At 42.3% G+C, this 17,831-nt stretch overlaps 1 pseudogene; it reads left to right on the top strand.

Annotated features, from left to right (window-relative positions):
- The window catches only part of LOC141476598 (neuroendocrine convertase 1-like), a 91,517-nt pseudogene that overhangs the window by 36,111 nt on the left and 37,575 nt on the right, over window positions 1–17,831 (top strand).

The raw sequence follows: 17,831 nt of genomic DNA, 5'->3' as shown, positions 1-17,831 counted from the left end.
ATGACATACTTTTAGCTGCCGAAAAAGACAAAGACCTGCAGACAGTCATCTGCCAAGTCCGCCTTGCTTTCAAAAGAGCAGGCCTGCAGATAGCCGAGGAAAAGGTCCAACGTGAACCACCCTGGAAATATCTAGGATGGAAAATTACAACTCACACCATCCAGCCACAAGCACTGAAGCTGGCATTACAAATAAAGACTCTGAATGATCTGCAAAAATTGTTAGGAACCATCAACTGGCTCAGACCTTTTCTAGGTATCACTACACAAGATCTACACCCCCTGTTTCAATTATTAAAGGGTGACCCTGACCTAAACTCTAAAAGACAGCTGACACCTACTGGACTGCAATGTCTACAGCAAGTAATGGAGGCTTTACAGATGTGTCAAAGTCACCGTCTTTGTTTAACGCTTCCAGTGTACTTAGTCATCATTCAAAATACCTTTCAGCCATATGCCCTTCTAAGCCAATGGGATTCAACAAAAAAAGACCCACTTGTGATATTAGAGTGGCTCTTTTTGCCTCATGCATTCACAAAGACTGTAACTTCACGATTAGAAATGTTTGCCAACTTGATTCAGAAAGGTCGTCACCGACTTCAGACTCTAAAAGCTAGTGATCCAGAATTCATTTATATTCCCACCAACAAAAAAGACTTGGACTGGATCTTAGCAGAATCTCTCAGTGTGCAGACTGCACTTGCAGACTACACTGGTCAAATTTTGATCCATTTACCTAAACATTGTCTGTTAAATTCCTTAGAAGAATTACCACTGACTAACCGAACCTTACTTTCTTACAGCCCACTTCCTAATGCAGTTACAGCATTCACAGACGGTTTTGGGAAAACACACAGAGCTGTAGTCCTTTGGCGACCCACCGACAATCTCTGGAACCAAGATATAAAATGTGTCGATGGATCTCCCCAAGTTGTTGAGCTTGCAGCTGTTGCGCGTGCTTTTCAGCTTTTTTCTGATGTAAATCTCAATATCATAACTGATTCTTTATATGTTACAGGAATTGTTCAGCATATAGAAGGCGCTTTCCTAAAGGAAGTCAACAACCCAGTGTTATTCGCACAACTTAAAAAATTATGGCATTATGTTTCCTATCGTAAATTACCCTATTATATCACACATATTCCGTCACACACCTCTCTGCCAGGACCCCTAGCCGAGGGCAATCGTGCTGCTGATAAAGCCACAGTCGCTCTCGCCACACCACAGTTATTTCAACAAGCACAGCTCTCACATAGTTTTTTTCACCAAAACAGGAAGGCACTGCAAAAGCAATTTCAGCTAACCACTGACCAAGCACGTAATATTATCTTGACATGCCCTGAATGCCAATCTATAGCTCCGTTGCCACAATTGGGAGTTAACCCACGTGGCACCTCACCACTGCAAATTTGGCAAACAGATGTTACACATTTTGGAGAATTTGGCCGCCTAAAGTATGTACATGTCACTGTTGATACTTTTTCTAATTATATCTTTGCCACTGCACATACAGGAGAAAAGAGTCGAGATGTCCAACAACACTGGCTAGCAGCTATCGCTGCTATGGGTATACCAGAAACCATCAAGACAGACAATGGCCCTGCGTATGTATCTAAAACCACACAACTTTTCTTACAGGAATGGGGCATTCACCACATCACTGGAATTCCACACTCCCCTACAGGGCAGGTGATTGTTGAGCGTGCCCATCAAACGCTAAAGCAATTGCTAATTAAACAAAAAAGGGGGAATCTGGGAGATCCACCACAGGAACGACTATGGAAAGCCACTTTTGTTTTAAATTTTCTAAACAGAGACAACAGTGATATGACACGAGTAAGTCAACACTTTGGAGCTTCCCCAATGTTCAAAACACGGCCAATGGTCCATATCCGTGATATGGCCACTGGACAATGGGAAGGCCCCATGCCATTGATAACCTGGGGGCGAGGATACGCTTGTGTTTCCACAGGAAATGGTCCCAAGTGGATCCCAGCACAATACGTTCGACCGTATCTAGAAGCCGAGCATCACAAACAACCATCAGAAATGACAGAGCAATGAATCTTTTCTGTTTACATAAGTATTGTTGGTTTTGATGTTAACTGGCCTGGTAGTTCTGTTGATAATTGTTATGTTTGCCATGTTTGTTTTTCTGTGCTATAAAAGCATAAATCAAGTCATGTATGCTCAAATGCACACTGTACTTGCCTCGCAAAGCATGATGTTAGAAAAAGAAGTGGATGTAGAATCCAGCCATAGCATAGAATTTGTGTGGAAGTAAGCTAATCACATTATAGGAGAGAGTTATAGAAATTAATAAGTTTAACAGTATAGTTAATAGTAGTTTTATAGTTTATAGCAGTTTTGGTAGTATAGGGTCAATGTAATCATTAGGATGTAATATATGTGTAATCATTATCTGATATATTAACACAAGCATTATTCTGTATATTAAACAAAAAAGGGGGAGATGTGGAACAGGATTGTGGAAGAAGCAAGGCCAGAGAAAGGAACAAAAGCAGCAGGAACACTGGCAGGGGACGACCCACAAACAGCGCCTAACTACCCACAAACAGTGCCTAACGACCCTGCTGATGGAAGGGAATTCACACCCATCTGGCAGTTGGGGGTTGCAGGGGCGTGTTTTTTGGGAAAGAAGATATTTGGTACTATATAAGCTGTGTGTTTGTTGTAATAAACTGATTCTGGTTGCACCGCCGACCGGGGTCCGTGCCTTCATACGCTACAATTAATGGTACTTCTTCTGGTATCCTTTCTACCACCTCTCTGGTACTCAGTGGAACATCATGATGGGTCTGTCACACCTAGACTTATCCATGGTAGTTCAGGGAAGAATTTTGTCCATCACAAAGAGAAGAGAGCAGACCTCTTTAAAAGCTGGTGTATGGAATAAGTAATTTTTCTAAACTAATTAGAATATCATTACTCAATAAAGTTACAGTAAGAAACTGATGTTCTGGTTCCCTATTGTCTGTCAGTCAATATGATAGTATCTATAACATACATCAGTAAGCGCATAGAAAAAAAACCCAATCAATGAAAGAATAAACGTCCCATGAATGACATTTAAAAAATGACATTTCTACTTTGTTATAGCATTTAAAAGTGGGAGGACATTATCCTCTGGTTCCAATGACATTATCTCTTAAATCTACCTCTATTATCTCTAATTTTTACTAGTAAGTAGGTGGAATTCAGCCCAGAAGCATTCAAACACATTGAATAACAATCTCTAGTGTTAAATAATGCAGCTCTTTTGCAATTACATTTATTTGAAGGTTTTATGTATTGAGCAGTAATAACCACCTATGGCAAAAAATGCATAGAAAATACTTGGTTACAAGAAAAATTTAGCAAATGTGAAGATACTTTAAAGGCTAACTTTCTGAAATCCTAAATAAATGCAGTCATTAAAAATGAATATCAAAATGTGTTCTTAGAAGTGACTTGTTCACATTTCTTTCTGAAGGAGTTTAGCAGATTCTTAGCCCCTTAATTTCACCTTACTCTCGCAGTCTGCTAAAATACTGGTAGCTCATAAGTTTATCGATCTCAGTGTGGTTTAGATTAGTTATTTATTGTCTCATCATGATGATACTTTGATCATTAAATGGGTTGTTGATTAAACAAAGTTATGCTGATTGAAGCCTAAGGAAATCAAGTATTTTTGTATCAAGCAGACATAATTCAAAAGCTATTCAATAGCTGCATTACATTCAGGTAAAAGAAGACTTGACCAAATCAAGATCATTACCGGTGAGTCTATGTATATTACAAAGAAGTGTATGGGTTATGAGATGTTGTTTATTCTTACTATATTTATTCAGACATGGGACACGGTGTGCAGGAGAAATTGCCATGCAAGCCAACAACAGAAAATGTGGAGTTGGAGTAGCCTACAATTCCAGAGTTGGAGGTAAGAAAACAAAAATAGCTAGATGTCTGATGTGAATGGAAATGAGACAGATCCTGGAAGTGCCGAGTATTCTGAGTTACCATTAATCTGAAATACAGATGAGGTCTGAAATACATCACTCTTGCAATATTAGGCTATGAAATCCTGTCTGGCCATAGTGCAAAGTACTACATCTATATGACACCATTTCTTAAGTGCCAACATTCTCTGGAATATGGTTTATATCTTGACTACAGATAATAACAATAGCAATAAGTAGATTGCACCCAGAGATAAGACTGTATCTTTTAAGGTGTGATGGGTCTACTTCTTATAACTGCTTTTCCTGTAAGGAGATGGCATGGGGGAGAAGGGACTGAGTAGAGTAAAATTAAGAATATCCTAATTTATAGCCACCCTTGTTTGCAGCATATTGTTTCCATCTACACAATTACATTTGAAAGGCCATCTCAGTCAAGATATTTCTACTGCTGTGGCTTTTGTTTCAACAGTTTACTTCATGCTATAATCATAAGTTAATTTTGAAAATAGGTAAAGTCTTGCTTACTCTTCAGTCAATATCGCCATTTTTTAAAGAGGTGACTAAAAGTTTAATCTGTTCCAGGTTCATTAAACAGACATGATCAAAGTATCAGTTGCAAATGGATATTTAGTTCAGAGGAAGATACTTGTAAAATCCTAGTTTTTCCATTACTCCCTTTTTAACTTTTAAAGAAAGGGAAAATGAGTGGCGATTGACAACCATAATTGCTGTTCCCACCATTTCAGTCTTATGTTTGTAGGTTCCCATTTACTCTATTAAACTGTCATAGATGTCAGCTTTGCGGTCTGCCTTTGCCATAATACATTACACTGTCATACTCTGTTTAAATAAGATATCTCACTCATAAGATGAAGATGCCAAATTTTCAAAGCAAGGCAAAATGGATGAAGCTGCAAAGATGTTTAAACTTCTGCTGTGCCCATATTTTAAGGTACTTGCATCTACAGAGAAGAACCTTTCACAGTTGTTTGTTTGTACTCTTGTCTTTATAAAAGGAAAATAACAGGATGAAAAGCAATCCAGCAATCCAAATTACCAAGAAAGCTGCTTATATCTGAGTGGGGGAGGAGACTGAATGAAAAAGTTGAAAGAAATTGTAAACTGGCATATATGACCAGCCTGATAGAGACAGGGATGTAACAAAAACATTTGAAGAACAATGTGAAGAACAGTAGGAGAAGTTTTCAAAAGATTCATATAAATTTGAACTGGCTTGGAAATTGGAAGACTTTTTTGATGTTCCAAGCCATACAAGATTTGTTTCTTCACAGGCATTTTTAAAAATCTATTAAAGGATGCATTATGCAGTTCTATTTGACATTCATTCAGGATGACTACTTGAATTGGTTGTTTGCTTGTAGCAATTGCCATACTGGAAAAATCCAGTGGTCCACAGGCAACGCCTTCTCTGACAGTCAGCAGTAGCTGCTTTAGAGAAAGAAACCCTGACATTCAGAATAGCCTGTTCTCTAAACTTCAACATTAGAGGTTGGTTTAACTTTGCCTTGAGGGATAAAACAAAACATTCAATTAATTTTTTTTCATTTTCCTTAAAAACACTAACTCTAATAAACCTGGATGTGCTCATTAGTCAAATGAATATCTGGCTCTATTCTGAAATCTTTTACTTGATAATGCTCTTCAATACCTTATAGCTGTGAATCCCACAGGCTTTTCTGTGCACTGTGTGAACAAAATACTTCTTAATGTCTGTTTTAAAAGCGATACAGAATCACAGAATGATATGGGGTTGGAAGGGACCTCTGGAGATCATCTAGTCCAACCCCCCTGCCAAAGCAGGTCCACCTAGAGCAGGTTGCACAGGAACATGTCCAGGTGGGTTTTGAATGTCTCCAGAGACAGAGACTCCACCACCTCTCTGGGCAGCCTGTTCCAGGGCTCTGCCACCCTCACAGGAAAGAAGTTCCTCCTCATGCTTAGATGGAACTTCTTATGTTCAAGTTTCATTCATACCTTTCAGTTTCATTTCACATTCACTTGTTGTTTTATACAGAGCTAAGGAATGTGTGCTTTGGAGTAAAGCAGAGTATTTATATTCACACACATCTAATCATTGCACCATACTACAATATTTGTCTACTACTGCCATGGAAATCAAATGATTAAGATGCTCCATTTTACAAAGTTCCAACACAGTGACATGTTGATAAAAATAGCCTTCTGCCAAGCAGATACATGTATCTGAACTTATCTTGGGCTTTGTCTGGTTTTGAATTTGTGGGACTGATAAAGGAAATAAGCATGCGGAAGAACAGGCAACAGTTTATGCAAGAGCAAATAATTGGAATCTTCTTAAGGGAATATCACTGCAGTCATCAAATCCCTGAGTTTACTTAAACAAGCAGTATTTCTGGAGATTATAAAGCTAAGACAGCAGGTTTTTTGTGAACAGTTTTCATCAGTGTGTTGTCAGTGTTCTTGTTTTCTTCCTTATTACATTATTTATCTGCAGAGTTGGCTTTGTCTCCTTGCTTGAGAAATGTATTAGTACACTTTGAGAAGTGTACTAGTCTCTGTGTTCCCAGTATCTCATTATATGTTACAATCTAGCATCTGGAGCTTCCAGTCATTTCCACATAGACAGATCTTTACTCACAGTACACTGGTATGAGAGAATCTCATGATTTTGATCCAACTGAAAAATTATTATTCAGTAGCTTACAAGTTTAAGCCTACCCATGACAAGTGGTGTTTCTTAGTTCCTGAAACACAGTATATGCATATATTCTTTTTCCAGCTTTGTCAGTGATAGTGGGGTAGGAGTGCCACTAATTAATATGAAATAATAAAACCTAGATTTCTCTCAGAATAATTAGGAGTCTTAGAGGCCATCCATTTGGGAAAAGAATTATGTTTACAGTCTCTTTTCCCTGCTTAGTAGTATTTTTTAAAAAGCATGAGAAACTGAGGTGCAAGAGCAAGGGTTGTTTTGCTCATCTGTTTTGGTTTTGTTTAGGTTTTTTATTCATATAGAATACTCACATTTTGCCTGTCTTGCTTTGGAAATAATCCCCATTTTGTGGAAAATACTAGAAAATGAGTACTCATAATTCTCCAACTGTCAGCAATGGCGCAGCTGCTGCAGTACTAATTTACCAAGTTCAAGAGAACACAGATATTTTTATTATTTGAAAACATGGGATGAATCCTGACTACACTGATTTAGATTATTGCTGTTGCTGGGAGAGCAAAATTTCAGTTCTGGAAGTTTTGTTGGACTTACGCTATTTCTTTCCCCATCCAGCAGTGAGCAGTAGTAGCAATCCTACTGCAGAGCTAGCAATCCAGTGAAGATGAACCACTGTCTCCCACTGAATCTTAAGTACCACTGAGATCAGGTTTACTCTGAAGAAGATAAGATAATGCAGTTCCTAATAAAATGCTAATGACTACATATCACTGGCATCTCTGGATTGCTCCCAGTGGAAAAAAAAAGTAGTAGTAAAATAACAGTGAGAATTTTTTGTGGTGAAGATTGATGAGCTAGTGAAATAATAGCATCACAAAGACAGCAAAATCTTAATGACTGTGAGGACAAAGTGTTTTAGTCAGAACATTCAGAAGTACTTCTTTGACCTACATCGCTTAGAACTCTTAAAGATAAAAGAAATGTTGCTAAAACCTATTTAATTTCAGTGACTTACTAGCTATTTCGGAAAATAAATCTTAGTTCTAGATCTAACAGAGACGAAGAAAGAGAAGTCAAGTAAGAACTCAATGCAATGAGAAAAAGCAGGAATAGTAAATAACACATAACTTTTTTTGCTCTTTGCAAAATGAGAAAGAAGTGCAACCAAGATTTTACAAGTTTTTTTTTAATATTTGTAAAGAGCACTGAGCTCGGTAAATAAGTGGTAGGTACACTTTTACCCTGACATTATGACTGTTCTTAGCATTATTTAAATGAAAAGCAGTAGGACATAGTGTAATAATTATGTATTAATTTTGCTGGAAATTTTACAGTTAACAAAGACAAAAGAGAGGGAACAAAATAAATGCAGTCTTTTTTTTTTTCTGTTAAGGTATCTGTATGCTGGATGTAATAGTCACTGATGCCACTGAAGCCAGTTAAATTGGTTTTGATCCAGAACACATGGATATTTACAGTGAAAGTTGGGGCCCTAAGGATCATGGTAAAACTGTAGAAGGACCCAGCAGACTGGCACAGAAGGCTTTTGAGTATGGGATAAAACAGGTACGATACTTAAGAGAAAGGTATGCTGAAATACAGCAGGGAATAGAATTTGGTGAATGAGGAATTAGTTAGCTGGTCACATCCAGAGGGCTCAATGGGTCAACGACTCGCTCGATGTCCAGATGGAGATCAGTGACAAGTGATGTCCATCAGGGGTTCATACTGGGACCAGTACGAGACAATATCTTCATCAATGTCATAGACAGTGGGATCATAGAATCATAGAACGGTAAGAGTTGGAAGGGACCTTAAAGATCATCTAGTTCCAACCCCCCCTGCCATGGGCAGGGACACCTCCCACTAGACCAGGTTGCTTAAAGCCCCATCCAACCTGGCCTTGAACACTATCAAAGATGGGGCATCCACAACTTCTCTGGGCAATCTGTTCCAGTATCTCACCACCCTCACAGGAAAGAATTTCTTCCTAATATCTAGTCTAAAGCTACCCTCTTTCAGTTTACAAACATTGCCCCTTGTCCGATCACTACACGCCCTGATAGTGTGTCCCCATCTCTCCTGTAGGCCCCCTTTAGGTACTGGAAGGCTGCTATAAGGTCACCCCGGAGCCTTCTCTTTTCCAGGCTGAACAGTCCCAACTCTCTCAGCCTGTCCTCATAGGAGAGGTGCTCCTATGAGGACAGGTGCTCCAGCCCTCTGATCATCTTTGTGGCCCTCCAATGGACCTGTTCCAACAGGTCCATGTCCTTCTTATGTTGTGGACTCCAGAGCTGGACGCAGTACTTCAGGTGGGGTCTTACGAGAGCAGAGTAGAGCTCGACCTGCTGGTCATCCTTCTTTGTATGCAGCCCAGGATGCGGTTGGCTCTGTGGGTAGCGAGCACATGCTGACGGCTCATGTCCCTCTTTTCATCCACGAGCACCCCCAAGTCCTCTTCAGGGCTGCTCTCCAGCCATTCTCTGCCCAACCTGTATTTGTGCTTGGGCTTGCCGTGACCCAGGTGCAGGACCTTGCATTTCATGAGGTTCACACAGGTCCACCTCTCAAACCTGTCCAGGTCCCTCTGGATGGCATCCCTTCCCTCCAGCATCATTGACTGCACCACACAGCTTGTTGTTGTCAGCAAACTTGCTGAGGGTGCACTCAATCCCACTGTCCATGTCTCCAACAAAGATGTTAAAAAGCACCAGTCTCAATACTGACCCCTGAGGAATGCTAGTTGTCACTGGTTTCCACTTGGACATCAAGCTATTGACCACAACCCTCTGAGTGTGGCCATCTAGCCAGTTCCTTTTTCACCGAGTGGTCTGTCAAATCCGTGTTTCTCCAATTTAGAGACCAGGATGTCATGTGGGACAGTGTCAAACACTTTGCACACGTCCAGTTAGATCATAGAATCATAGAATCATTCAGGTTGGAAAAGACCCTTGGGATCATCGAGTCCAACCATCTACCCTACTCTACAAAGTTTTTCCCTACACTATATCCCCCAACACCACATCTAAACGACTCTTAAACACATTCAGGGATGGTGACTCAACCACCTCCCTGGGCAGCCCGTTCCAGTGTCTGATCACTCTCACTGTGAAGAATTGCTTCCTAATGTCCAGTCTAAACCTACCCTGTTGCAGCTTGAAGCCATTCCCTCTTGTTCTATCGCTATTTGCTTGTGAGAAGAGACCAGCACCAACCTCTCTACAATGTCCTTTCAAGTAGTTATAGAGAGTGATGAGGTCACCCCTCAGTCTCCTCTTCCTCAAACTAAACAGTCCCAGCTCTCTCAATCGTTCTTCGTACGATTTATGCTCCAGGCCCTTCACCAGCTTCATTGCCCTCCTCTGTACCCGCTCCAGCACCTCAATATCTCTCTTGTATTGAGGTGCCCAAAACTGGACACAATACTCGAGGTGTGGCCTCACCAGCACTGAGTACAGGGGGACAATCACCTCCCTACTTCTGCTGGTCACGCTATTTCTAATACAAGCCAGGATGCCTTTGGCTTTCTTGGCCACCTGGGCACACTGCTGGCTCATATTCAGCCGCTTGTCAATTAGAACCCCCAAGTCCTTTTCCGCTAGGCAGCTTTCCAGCCACACTTCCCCAAGCCTGTACCGATGCATGGGGTTGTTGTGGCCCAAGTGCAGGACCTGGCACTTGGTCTCGTTGAAGCTCATACCATTAATGTTGGCCCATCGATCCAACCTAAGTCTCTCTGTAGAGCCTCCCTGTCCACATGCAGATCAACACTCCTGCTTAACTTGGTGTCATCTGCGAACTTACAGATGATACACTCTATGTCATTATCAAGATCATCAATAAAGATGTTAAACAGAAATGGCCCCAACACTGAGCCCTGGGGAACACCACTTGTGACCGGCCGCCAGCTGGATTTAACTCCATTGAGCACCACTCTTTGGGACCGTCCAGACAGCCAGTGCTTGATCCAGCAGATCGTATGCTCGCCCAGGCCATGTGCAGCTATTTTTTCCACTAGAATTCTATGGGGAACAGTGTCGAATGCTTTTTGAAAGTCCAGGTAGATAATATCCACAGCCTTTCCTTCATCCAATAATCGGGTTATCTTGTCATAGAAGGAGATCAGGTTCGTCTGGCAGGACCTGCCTTTCATAAACCCATGCTGACTAGGCCTGATCCCCTGGTTGCCCATTATATGGTTTGTGATGGCACTCAAGATGACCTGCTCCATGACCTTCCCTGGCATCGAGGTCAGGCTGACAGGTCTATAGTTTCCTGGATCCTCCTTTTTGCCTGTCCTGTAGATGGGTGTTACATTTGCCACCCTCCAGTCCATTGGGACCTCCCCAGTTAGCCATGACTTCATGTAAATAATGGAAAGCGGTTTGGCGAGCACGTCTGCCAACTCTTTCAGCACTCTTGGGTGTAGCCCATCCGGTCCCATAGACTTGTGTGCATCCAAACAGCGTAGCAGGTCATTGATCTCTTCCTCTTTAATTGTGATGCCCTCGTTCTGCTTCCCCTCCCTGTCTCCTAGCTCATGAGGTTGGGTGTCCAGGGAACAGCTAGTTCCACTGCTAAAGACTGAGGCAAAGTAGGCGTTGAGCACCTCAGCCTTTTCCTCGTCCTTGGTGACTATGTTTCCCTCTGCATCCGATAAAGGAGGGAGATTTTCCCTTATCCTCCTTTTGTTGTTAATGAATTTATAGAAACACTTTTTATTATCCTTAACAGCTGTAGCTAGGTTGAGCTCTAGCTGCGCTTTGGCTCTCCTAATTTTCTCCCTGCATAGCGTCACTACCTCTTTATAGTGTTCATGAGAGGCCTGCCCCCTCTTCCAAAGGTTGTAGACTCTCCTTTTGTTTCTGAGATCCAGCAAAAGGTCCCTATTTAGCCAGGCTGGTCTCCTTCCTCGCCTACTTGTTTTTTGGCACACGGGGACAGCCTGCTCCTGTGCCTTTAAGACTTCTTTCTTGAAGTATGTCCATCCTTCCTGGACTCCTATATCCTTCAGGGCAGCCTCCCAAGGGACTTTGTCTAGCAGTCTTCTGAATAGGTCAAAGTTTGCCCTCCGGAAGTCTAAGGTGGCAGTTTTAGTAACCCCTCTCCTTGTTTCTCCAAGGATCGAGAACTTAATCATCTCATGATCGCTGTGCCCTAGATGGCCTCCAACCTTTACTTCCCCCACAAGTTCTTCCCTGTTCACAAGGAGCAGGTCCAGGAGGGCACTTCCCCTGGTCGGCCCACTTACCAGTTGCGTGAGGAAGTTATCCTCCACACACTCTAGGAACCTCCTGGATTGTTCCCTCTCTGCCGTGTTGTATTCCCAGGAGATATCTGGGAAGTTGAAGTCCCCCACGAGAGCAAGGGTGGGTGATTGCGAGAGCTCTGCCAGTTGCTGATAGAATATTTCATCGATTTCTACATCCTGGTTTGGGGGTCTGTAATAAACTCCCATCATTATGTCTGCCTTGTTGGCCTTCCTCTTGATTCTAACCCATAAACACTCTACACTGTCATTCACGTTATTAAGTTCCAGGCATTCAAAGCTATCTCTAACATAGAGGGCCACCCCGCCGCCTCTCCTTCCTTGTCTATCCCTTCTGAAGAGTTGGTAGCCATCGATTGCAGTGCTCCAGTTGTGTAAGTCTTCCCACCACGTTTCTGTGACGGCAACTATATCATAGTTTTCCTGGTGTACAATGGCCTCCAGCTCCTCCTGTTTTTTGCCCATACTGCGTGCATTTGTGTAGATGCACTTTAGCTGGGCTAATTTTCCTGCCACTTTTATGGGGGGCCGAGCCCCAACACCCCCCTGACCATGCCCAGACCCTTCTGTGGTTGCCAGCCTATCACTATCCTTGATGTCATCACCACATGGGTTACCATCCCCCACCTCTACTGAGACAACAGGCCACAAGACCTTGCTAGCGCTTTTACCCATCAGCACTGGTAATTTGCTCCCAGGCTCCTCTTTAGTAATCCTGGTTTCATCCCCATCCCCCTTCAAACCTAGTTTAAAGCCCTTTCAATGAGCCCTGCTAATTCTTGCCCCAGTATTCTTCTTCCCCTTTGGGTAAGGCTTGCCCCACCTGTTGCCAGCAGGCCTGGTGTCCTGTAGATCATCCCATGATCAAGGAAACCAAAGTTCTGCCTGTTACACCAGCCTCGGAGCCAGGAGTTAATCTGCTGGCTCTTCCTGTTTAGCCCCTCATCAATTCCTGCAAGTTGTGGGATAGAGGAGAACACAACTTGTGCTCCTGATCCCTTAACCAGCTGTCCAAGGGCCCTAAAGTCTCTCTTCAGTGCCATCTGATGACGTCTGTTGCTCTCTCCTTATCCACCAATGCTGCAACTCTGTCATAGAAGGTCATCAAATTTGTCAGGTATGACTTGCCCTTGGTGAAGCCATGTTGGCTGTCACCAATCTTCTCCTTATTTTCCACATGCCTTAGCAGAGATTCCAGAAGGATCTGCTCCATGATCTTGCTGGGCACAGAGGTGAGACCAACTGGCCTGTAGTTCCCTGGGTCTTCCTTTTTTCCCTTTTTGAAGATGGGGGTTATGTTTCCCCTTTTCCAGTCAGTGGGAACTTCACCAGACTGCCATGACTTCTCAAATATGATAGAAAGTGGCTTAGCAACTCCATCCGCCAGCTCCCTCAGGACCTGCGGATGTATCTCATCAGGTCTCATGGACTTATGTACCTTCAGGTTCCTTAGATGGTCTCGTACCTGGCCAAAAAGTCATTTTTACCTTAGCCTTTTCCATATCCCAGGTGACCAGGTCTCCTGTTTCCTTCCGATGAGGACCAACATTTTCCCTAGTCTTCCTTTTGTCACTGACATACCTATAGAAGGCTTTCTTGTTGCCCTTGACGTCCCTGGCCAGATTTAACTCTGGGCTTTAGCTTTTCTAACCTGATCCCTAACCTCTCGGACAATTTCACTGTATTCCTCCTAGGCTACCTGCCCTTGCTTCCAGCCTCTGTAGGCTTCCTTTTTGAGTTTGAGCTTATCCAGGAGCTCCTTGTTCATCCATACAGGCCTCCTGGTGTTTTTGCCTGACTTCCTCTTTGTTGGGATGCATCACTCCTGAGCTTCGAGGAGGTGATACTTGAATACTAACCAGCTTTCTTGGGCCCCTCTTCCCTCCAGGGTTTTATCCCACGGTACCCTACCAAGCAGATCTCTCAAGAGGCCAAAGTCTGCTCTCCTGAAGTCCAGGGTAGTGAGCTTCCTGTGCGCCCTCCTTGCCACCCTAATGATCATGAACTCCACCAATTCATGGTCACTGCAGCCAAAGCTGCCCTTAAGCTTCACCTTCCCCAGCAGCCCCTCCTTGTTGGTGAAAACAAGGTCCAGCATGGCACCTCTCCTCATTGACTCCTCTATCACTTGGAGAAGGAAGTTATCATCAACACATTCCAGGAACATCCTGGATTTCTTATGCCCCGTTGTGTTGTCCCTCCAATAGATATTGGGGTGGTTGAAGTCCCCCATGAGGACTAGGGCTTTCAAACTCTAGGATCGCTTGTGCACTCTAGGATTGAGTGCACCCTCAGAAAGTTTGCAGGTGACACCAAGCTGAGTGGTGGGGTTGACGCCTGAGGGATGGGATGCCCTCCAGAGGGACCTGGACCAGCTTGAGAAGTGGGCCTGTTTGAATCTCATGAGGTTCAACAAGGCCAAGCACAACGTTCTGCACCTGGGTAGGGGCAACCCACAGTATCAATACAGGCTGAGGGATGAAGGGATTGAGAGTAGACCTTTGGAGAAGGACTTGGGAGTACTGGTGGATGAAAAGAGGGACATGAGCCAGCAATGTGCGCTCGCAGCCCAGAGAGCCAACCACATCCTAGGCTGCATACAAGGAAGCATGGCCAGCAGGTTGAGGGAGGTGATTCTACTCCTCTGCTCTGCTCTGGTGAGACCCTACCTGGAGCACTGCGTCCAGCTCTGGAGCCCTCAGCACAGGAAAGACATGGACCTGTTGGAGCGGGTCCAGAGGAGGCCCTTGAAAAACGATCAGAGGGCTGGAGCACCTATGCTATGAGGACAGGCCGAGAGAGTTTGGACTGTTCAGCCTGGAGAAGAGAAGGCTCTGGGAAGACCTTATTGCAGTCTTCCAGTACCTGAAGGGGGCTTATAAGAAAGATGGGGACAAACTTTTTAGCAGGGCCTGTTGCAATAGGACAAGGGGTCATGGTTTTAAACTAAAAGAGGGTAGCTTTAGACTAGATATAAGGAAGAAATTTTTTAGGGTGATGGTGGTGAAACACTTGAACAGGTTGCCCAGAGAGGCGGTAGATGCCCCATCCCTGGAAACATTCAAGGTCAGGTTGGATGGGGCTCTGAGCAACCAGGTCTAGTTGAAGATGTCCCTGCTCATTGCAGGGGGGGTTGGACTAGATGACCTTGGAAGGTCCCTTCCAACTCAAACTATTCTATAATTCTATGAAAACAGCTGCTCACATATACCATTGCTTTAGTGGTCTGCAGCCTTTATTCTGAGAAGAAGATATCCCTTTTAATGTCACTGACATGGCTTGTCCTTCCCATTTTAGCAATTCTGTTACAGAGTATATCTTATTTTTGTATTTTTGTTTCTTTATTTTTAATGTTTTAAGTGCTACAAATGTCTCTTATACCTTACACGAATAACTTCAACTCTCATCTGAGAAGGGATGATAAAAATCTCTATCTCCAACTGCTGTTTGCAGTGAATATACATATATTAATACCAAATGAATATAAAAATATAATTTTTTTTCTTTTTGCATGAAATAGATTCTTTCCTCTGAAGAACTAGCACAGTTTAAGACAGAATAGCTGATTGTTTCCTCTGTGATAGCTGTGGTGATTTACATGCTGCTGCAGCAATCCACTGTCAGCATCAATTATCAGCTGCTGCTACCTCAGTATACACTGGAGAACAGAGCAGGGAATGAAAGTGTTTGTGTCCTGAGACTGATGCTGCTGGCCCACAGATTTGTAAGAGAAGGAAGCCTTTCCAATCAGATGTGCTTACTGGTTCACTGTTTTTCAGCAAGTGAATGCCAAACAGTGAAAGGCTTCATTACAGAAAGGAATTGTGTGGAAAACTCATATCATACATTGTTCATACCGCTTACCCATATCTCTGTGATTACAAGAAATGCAAGTGAAACAACTCCTGAGGAACTTGCCATTTCTTTAAAAAAATAGAGATTTTCCCTAGAAATGCTCAGGACCATGCAGCAGCATATGGAAAAATGTACCTGTTTATTACAACCCCTTCTTTTAACTCTAAAATATATTTTGAGGAAAGTTGCTTTACCTGGGTCACTAAATCAAGACTAGACAAAATAAAAGATGTGGATAAACTATAAAATGTACTGTAGAGTGTGAAGTAGGATATATCACCTGCTGGTTTCTTCTCTCTCTGACTTCTGTGGTGCATATGGAAAATTGTCTTTTCCATATGAAAATGTTTGGGATATTATGCTGTCATTTTGGAAAGGAAGTTGTTAAGAATATATTGCAGAGACTGAAAACTCTCTTTTCTCTTTGATAATAATTCCTTTCATTTCTCCTAGGGCTGAAATGGAAAAGCCTCCATTTTTGTATGGGCTTCTGGGAATGGAGGTCGTCAGAGCGACAATTTTGACTGTGATGGTTACACTGATAGTATCTACACTATCTCCATTAGCAGTGTTTCTCAGCAAGGCTTTTCTCCCTGGTGTGCAGAAAAGTGCTCTTCAACTCTGGCCACAGCATACAGCAGCGGGGATTATACTGACCCAAGAACTGTAGGTTGTTTTTACCAGATTCAGAACAAACATAGAAATGTATAATATATGAAAATAACAAGAGCTTTTAAATGCCTCTTTTCAAGTGCCTTCTTTACTTATGTTTTGCATGCTTAATACTTTCATCTTCAAACACTGAGGGGTTAGTAATCTGAGAAGTTATTTTATTCCCAGAACATCCTCTACTGTAAATCAATGGCTAAACAATATCACTGTATCAAGACAGTTATATGAGCATGCAGAAATGTTCTGGTGCTTGTGTATGACAGAGGTCTCTACATGAAGTTTGATATGGACCCATTCTTCAAAAAGGGCAGATCTCATCTGTTGGGTTAGGATCCGATACAGAATTAACGGGATTGTAACAATAAAAAAGCAAGAGAGATTTAGAATATAAAGAAAAGGAACTTATGGAGTTAGTGTACCCATATGAGTCAGTACCTCTGGTATATGTTGCCATTCTACCACTTCTGTAAGGTTCTCAGCCCCTCCATTACCACTGATGACAGCAAAAATGGTGCTTCCAAGCTTGTGCAAGGTACTCAGCAAGCACACAAATCATTCTCTGTGCCATCAACTGTGTAAGAAATAATTTGTCCTAAATAAATTTGCTGTGATAAAATATCCAAGGACCTATAATACTTGTTCTTATCTGGTTGATGCTTATTTTATGATAAACTACATGGATGAGGATTAAAATAATGTCAATGCATGTTAGTCAAGAGATCAGTCCTTCCTAAGTGGCTTCACTTCATAGCTGAGATGTAAGGGTCTCAGCGTACCCCCTTTCCATATCTTTAGATACTTGGGCAGATGAGTTTGGTATTTAATTTCCAAATAAGGCACATGTTTCATTGAAAATTATAGTTCTTCTGCTGAAGAGGGAGTAGAACAGCAATACTAATCTTATGAGTAATATTCAAGCAGGCAGTAATTTTAAATGTTCTAGACCCAACACAGTGATCTGTTTTTATGATTCATCACTAAGCCTGAAACAGTTATTGTGAAACCTTAGAATAAAGTAAGATATTCAATGATGTAGGAGTATTTTGTTCTAACACAAAGCATTTTGATACAAAAATTATAGTTGAAGTAAAAAGAGTGGATTGATATATGAATGGATTTAAACATCCATCACTGTCTGCTGGTGAAGGATGTATTAATAAAGGATACATGGTTATGTTTGTGAGTGTGGATATGACTGTATTTACAACTGTTTTTTCATGCAATTTGGTTTTTGTTGGTTTTATATCAGACAAGTTCTGATCTTCACAATGAATGTACAGATACTCACACTGGGACCTCTGCATCTGCACCACTTGCAGCAGGAATTTTTCCTCTAGCTCTGGAAGCAAAAAGTAAGATGTCCTAAAATTACCATTGAAACTCCTCACTCTCAGCCACCCCAC

The sequence above is a fragment of the Numenius arquata genome, chromosome W, assembly GCF_964106895.1.
Source record: "Numenius arquata chromosome W, bNumArq3.hap1.1, whole genome shotgun sequence".
NCBI lineage: Eukaryota > Metazoa > Chordata > Aves > Charadriiformes > Scolopacidae > Numenius > Numenius arquata.
The sequence above is the reverse complement of the archived record's forward strand: the minus strand, read 5'-3'. Positions and strand labels throughout refer to the sequence as shown.